This window comes from Oxyura jamaicensis, chromosome 5, assembly GCF_011077185.1.
Source record: "Oxyura jamaicensis isolate SHBP4307 breed ruddy duck chromosome 5, BPBGC_Ojam_1.0, whole genome shotgun sequence".
NCBI lineage: Eukaryota > Metazoa > Chordata > Aves > Anseriformes > Anatidae > Oxyura > Oxyura jamaicensis.
Window position 1 is genome coordinate 26674633 of NC_048897.1, and position 6430 is coordinate 26681062.

General features: G+C 57.4%; 1 protein-coding gene across 2 annotated transcripts in view; it reads right to left on the bottom strand.

Moving 5' to 3' along the window:
• DUSP8 (dual specificity phosphatase 8) overlaps window positions 1–1202 on the bottom strand; it is a 35317-nt gene extending 34115 nt beyond the window's left edge. The window contains exon 1 of one of the 2 annotated variants that reach the window (XM_035327434.1): window positions 1026–1202. The gene's annotated coding sequence lies outside the window, so the exon portion shown is untranslated. Of the gene's footprint in view, window positions 1–332; window positions 711–1025 lie in introns of those variants that run through there. The other variant, XM_035327435.1, reaches the window with a different exon arrangement.
• Between the last annotated feature and the right edge of the window lie 5228 nt (window positions 1203–6430).

Consider the following 6430-nt stretch of genomic DNA (forward strand, 5'->3'; position numbering starts at 1 on the left):
CGGGCAGGCTGCTTTCAAGGTTAACATGGCCCCTGGGCTGCCAGGCACGAGCCTCAGCATCGCCTGCTGCCCCCTGGGCTTCCCAGTCGTTCCTTGGGGGGTCCCTGTCTTTGCACCCCAAATTAGAGGGGGTCACTCGTCCCTGCTAGCTGCTTGGGACAGGGACAGTCTCTTTGACACATGCTCATGCAGAGCTGCGCTGCCCGCCGGGGAGCTGCTGACACCGCCGCAGTGGAAATGACAAACGCATCGGTGCCCTGAAAATCCAAATATCCTTAACAAAACAGCACCGCACCGCGTCCTTCCCTCCACCAAAACCGCAAATTACTGACCTGTGCACAGAGCTCCCCCAATGTGAGCTGAAGCACTGACATCAGCTTTTGCTGTTGCTCAGGAATTTAATTCTGGGGGAGGAGAAAGGGGTGGGGGGCAGAGCAGGAAGGAGAAGGAACTTATTTATCAATAAGGGAAATAATCACGGATCTTGTAAAAACAACCAGCGCTGCGCACAGAAACCAACGTTTATCACTATGTGATAACTTGGGGGGGAGGTCAACTGCTCCCCGCACGTCAGGGGAGGTCAAGGGGATGATTTCCAAGGGGCAGCTCAACTCGTCAGTCGCTCGGAGCCGCAGCAGCGAAGCAGTGCCGAACCCACGCCGGCCGCATTTCAACGCCAAGGACACGGGGTGCTCCTCCGAGCTCCTTCATCCTCCCCAAACCCAAACGCTCCCCCCAGCACCAAGCCAAAACACCTTTCCACCCCATCCCCTCCCATCACATGCCACCCTACACCTCCTCACCCACCCCATCCCCTCGGGGTCACCCACCTCCCCACCTCCCCACCCTCTCCCCCTACAACGCTGCCCCCCAGCCCTCCCAAACTCCCCATTTCGATGCTTTCCGACCTCATTCTTTTTTTTTTTTTTCCTTGCGCGCAAGCACCCCTCCCCATTTTTCCCCCTCCGGGCACCCAGAGGGGATGGAGAGCCCCCCCCGGCCCCCCGCCCCCGGCCCGCACTGACCCTGGCGGGGCCAGCCGCGCCGCTCCGCGGGTTTTCCGCTGGCGCGGCCGCTGGCGGTGCCGCGGGGCCCGCATCCCGCACCGGGGCGCGCACCGGGTGCGCACAGCTCCGCGCTGCTCCGCGCCGCTCCGCGCCGCCGGGAATGCGCCGGCGATGAGGTCATGCCTCGGGAGGGAGGGAGGGGGGGGGGGGGGGGGGGGGGGGGGGGGGACGAAAAAAAAAAAAAAAAAAAAAAAAAAAAAAAAGAAAAAAAAGCGTTGACGTCACCCGCAGCCAATCAGCGCGGGAGGAGCTGGGCAGGGTGACGGCAGCCCCGCGGGCGCGGAGAGGCGCGGAGAGGATGCTAAGGGGGGTGCGCAGAGGTGCGGTGTCCCCCTCCCCAGAGTGGAGGGCAGGTGGAGGTGCTCTGAGGGAGGCCGGCCTTCCCGCTGCCAGGGCTCCGCTGCCAAAATCTGGGTGTTAACATCCATCCCAGAGGCTTTTTCGGGGTCTGGCCTCTGGTCCCCACTGCCAGCCTCACCCAGTGCTCCGCTGGTGGCCACCAAAGACAGACTCAATGGAGGTCAGCACAGCACGAGGCCGATGGAGGCACGAGGATGGAGGCCGATATAGTGTGAAGGCTCGGCCTCAGCCCAGCCTCCATCATCCCACACCTCAGCAGGACGTGGAGGCCACGCGGCCCGTGTGCAGGTGGAGGACGGAGCTGGGGGTTTGTCCTTGGACGTGGCCCGGCAGCTCCAGCTTTACGAGGGATTAGAGTTTAGAAGCTTTGCTGGTGCTTAGGAAATCGAGGGAACCTTCCTCCCCACTGCCGATACGGATGCTGGGCGTTTTGGAATTAACTCTCTTCTATCCAAACACATGGAGTTGCTTTTTTTGTAGAGCACTGAGGGTGTAGAGCCCCAGCTGCTGGGACACACTGTGATGTTAAAAATCGCACTGTCTCCTCTTCTGCTGGCACAAAAATCAGTTGAAAGCGTGTTGGTGGGGAAAATTCTGCAAAACCAGGGTTACTCCACCACGTGCCTCCAGACTGTGGGGGTTTAGGTCCTGGTAGTGTACCTGGTGGGAAGGTGTCATGCTAGCACGGGGCCTTGCTTCTCTACCTGCTCTGGATCACTCGTGGGTTAAAAAAATTAAGAACCCCTTAAGAAGGAAAAAAAAAAAAAAAAAAAATAAGGACAGGTTGAGCTGCTAATTCCTCCTGAGATCTGACCTGCAGAGCAAGCAAACAGGAGGAGAGGGGGAGATGCTCCTCTGGCCAGGGGACGGGGGGGACATGACTCTTATGGGATGCTCAGGCCCACGGCTGGGCAGCTCTCCCACACCACTGCTGCTGTGCTGTGCTGGGGGGAGAAAGCAAAACAAATGATTCACGGGTGCTAAACCGCTGCCGGGATTGCAGGGGCTGAGAGCAGGTGGAGAGGGAGGCTTGCAAAGCTTCACCTGACTCCCAAAGCCTCGAGCGAACCCGATTTAGATCCCAACCCTGTCCGACCTGAAAGTCGTGGCTCTGGCTACGCCGAGAAGGGCTCCCAGCTCTCTGCAATGCTATCAGTGTGGCATTCAGCTGAGGGCAGGGCTCGTGGGGCTCATCCACGCTCACCAGACCCTCAGCATCCCCATGTTACGCAGGGGAAATGAAGCAGGGAGAGCTGGGACGGTGCTGTGATGGTCACGCATGGGCAGAACAAAGCAGCGTCATGCTCTCGGCTCCCATGTACCAGATGTGAAGCCATTGTCACCGCCAGGGGCCAGGTTCCCCCTCCCCGGCATGCTCAGAACAAGCAAAAACACTGCGGCCAGTTGCTCGTTGCTCACAGGGAGCGCTTTATTTCGGATAAAAAGCACTTCAAAAAGAATTCGCCCTCTTCGCCTCACTCTGCTTTTTCCTCTTCCCCAGATTTCAGGCGCATCTGAAGATTGATTGCATCCCAGCTACGTGGTTTGAATGCAAGTTGCACTCACACACGTAATAGTTTTTGCTAAAACGTTTTCCAAGAGAGTAATTGCCATCGCAGGCCAAGTGTGAAACTAAAAACCGAGAGAAAGAAACTGCTGCCAAACCAACGAGTCCGTCAAAAAGGAGAGACTTGTTCACCAACCTGCAATTGCTTTAAACGCACAGATATATGTATTTTTTACTCTCAGCTGGTGCTCTGTGCCGGGCAGCCTGCACGGAGGAGCACTGCCTGGGGGAGCCCCACTCGCTGCCTGCCTCCTGCGAAGCCCCGAATGCTGTCACTGCGCTCTGCAGAGTGTGTGAGCAGGCAAAAGCCCCGAGCAGCATCACGAGGCAGCCTCGTTTCTTGTGGGGAGGGCTGCACAGCATGTCTATCTGTCTTGGTTTTCCCAAGAAGAAAAATATCTGCACATGCCCGGCGTGGCTCAGCACTTCCAGAGCGCCGGCTGCGGTGCATGCACGTAGCAGAAGCAGCGAGCACGCAGCGGGTTGACTGCAGCAGTGCGAGGCTGGGGGTCTGCACGCCGTGCCGCTCCTCTCCGTGCTGCAGCAGCACTCCTTCTGCAGCCCTGGCTCTGTGCTGCCAGGTGTTCCTGCCAAGGGGAGAAGGGGAAAGCAGCACAAAGTCATGCGTTGAGTAAATTCCCTTGGCACGGAGCACAGGTCAAAGGCAGGGGATGGGAGGAGCGGGACCTTTGTACCGGGCACGGAGTGAGCACGTTGCGGGATACAAAGCAGGTGGTGGCAGCTAGCTCTCCTAGAGGCTTTGCAGTGACAACCCTTAGCACGGCTGGCCCTTCTCCCTGTGGGACGAAATGCTGTGGTCACGCACATGGCTTTGCCCTGGAAAGCAAGGCTGAGCGAGGAATTCACTTTTTGGTGTGCCAGAAGCTGCACAGGGTCACGCTCACACCTCCGAGGGCAGCAGGAGGGAGAGAACGGGGCCAGGGGAAGGAGAGAGGTATTAAATGGTTTGGTTTCTGTAGAGCCAGGCCTTAAAAAAGGATCCTTGTCCCACACTCCTTGGGGGCAAGGCTCCTTGCTGTGTATGAACCAGCCCAGCTCAGCGCAGGGGTGAGGGCTCTGTCAGCTCCAGACCCTTTTTCCCTGCCCCTCTGCAGGTTTTTGTTCAGCTGCTCACCAGTTGCTAGGATTTTGTTGTTGTTGTTTCCTACGTCGCTTAAATCGTTTTCACTGATGAGAGCATCTGCTGCCATCTGTGCCTCCCCCTCCTTCCCCGCACCAGTCTGGGCATTGGGCTGGGCCCTGCAGGATCTGTGCAGCATGATCCTGCCCCAAATACCAGCACGGAGGGGGGCAGAGGCAGCTCCATCAGCACCCAACCTCTCCCCCTGCATCTGCAGGCCTGCAGCTGCAGCAGTGCTGCGGTGCCCAGCTCCCATGCCAGACCAGGACCCAGTGGCACTTGGCAAGACTGCAGCTCCGCGAAGCCCGATGAGAGTTTTGAAAATACAGCAGTGAAGGGGCTTTGGGAAGGCCCCCCTTTGTGCTGTAATTTGGGTATCGATGCAAAATCGGGGGCTGGCAGCTCTGCCCCCGTGGGAACGTGGAGCTGCTGGGCCGGGCTGGGAGGTTGCTACCCGAATTAGCCGCCAGCGCTGCGCTGCAGCTTGCCCTATTTATCACAGCCAACCCGTGTAGACGTAGGAGAGCCACGGGGTCACGTTTGCTGCCGGGAGGAAATCCAAACCAGTTTAACCCAGCTGGGATTTGCCTGCAAACTGGCTCGGCAGCCTTTGCTCAGGGGTGGCATCACCCAGCCCAGGGCTTGCGTAAGCGCGGCGGTGTTTGCTCACACGCCAGGGCACCCACACCCCTCTGCTCCGCGTGGCCTCGCAGGGCGATTTCGAGAGGTTCCTGGTGCCCAAAGCCACCTTCTCGTCCTCCTCGGCTTGCCGGCGGGGCTGGGCAGCAGGGACCACAGCGGAGCGGTGTGCGGGGGCCCTCTGCCTGCATCCCTCAGCACGGCCGCAGGCAGGCAGGAGCTGCAGCTCCTCGAGCTGCTGGCGGGAACGTCGGTCTGCAGAGACCACCAGGAGCAGATGTTGGTCCGGGAAGGACCTCGTGGCGTGTAAAAATTCAGCTCCGTGTCTCCATCAGCCCCTGCTGATGCTCCGAGGTCCCCCCCAAAGCTGTTTCTTCTCCATGCTCAGCCGCTCCTCCCGTCACCAGCCTTGGCAGCCTTTCCTGAGCCCCCACCAAAAGCCTGTCACAGATGGGGGCCCCAAACCAGGAGCAATATTTTAGGCACCACCTAACGATACTGACTAGTGGCAAACAATCCCCCCACCCCCCTTCCCGTTTCCCCCCTCTTGAGCTAAAGAAAAAAAGAAATCCTCTTCAACCTGCCAAGCTAAATTTCCTGGAGGAATACAATTAAATCTTCACGTGGCAATGCGACCGTCACTCCTTCCCGATATCAAACGGCTTCCCAAGCATCTGACGGCTCCTCTCTTCCACCCCCTCCGCTCGGTTTTCACTCCTGCTGCTGAATGCAACAGAGGCTGCGGCTTCGCAGCCAAAAAAAGGTGCGAGCTGGAGAGCGTCCAGCGAAGTTGTGAGTGGCAGAAGTGAAAAGGCAGAGAAGCAGCCCTTGAAATCCTCCCTTCTGTTATGTTGGGTGGCAGCCTTGGCAAAATTTGAAATTCCAGAATTTTCCTGCACAATTGGGAAAAAATAATAATAAAAAAAAGTGATGAGAGTACCTGTCATGTTTGGCTGCTGATTTTCTTTCCTTTGTTCCCTCAAAGACAAAAATAAAATCAGATAATAAAATAAAATAAAATAAAAAATAAATAAAACAAAACAAAATAAAATAAAGATGCACCTGATCAGTTTTCAGGGTTGTGGCACACCTCAGCCCCGCTGCAGCACATTTCAGCCTTGGCACAGAGGTGCCTCGTACTAGATGGGTGTTGCCAGCAACAAATAATAAACATGAGGGTTGCTGATAACAGCCCACCCTGTCCGTCCCTGGCAGTCTGTGCGTGCAGAAATGCTGTGGAGTGAGTGCAGTGCTCCCCCTGGTTCACTAAAGAGGCAGTCCATCGGGGGAAGATGCTGGCAGCCCATTTGTCACGCTGGTTAAAGGCAGGAGAGGCTGTTTTGGGGTTGCTTCTGATTTTTGCCAGCTCTGATTTCACCCGAGCAGCCCCGCTCCTGTGTGTGCAGAGCAGGGTGAGAAGCTGGAGCTGGCTCCCTGGAAAACCACCGCGGGGCTCGCAGAGGGCGATGCGCTTCCCAGAATTTTGGTAGTTCAGAAAGTGCCTCCCGCTTCAGTCCTGCGGTGACACCTACATCTGCCCCACACATTTTAGGTTTTAGGCCAGGTCTTGCCGTTCATTTGAGGCATTCTTCTCTTTCTCTTCATGTGCAGAGCGGGAGAGGGGAGGACAACCCAAGGAGCAAGCTCAGCAGACCA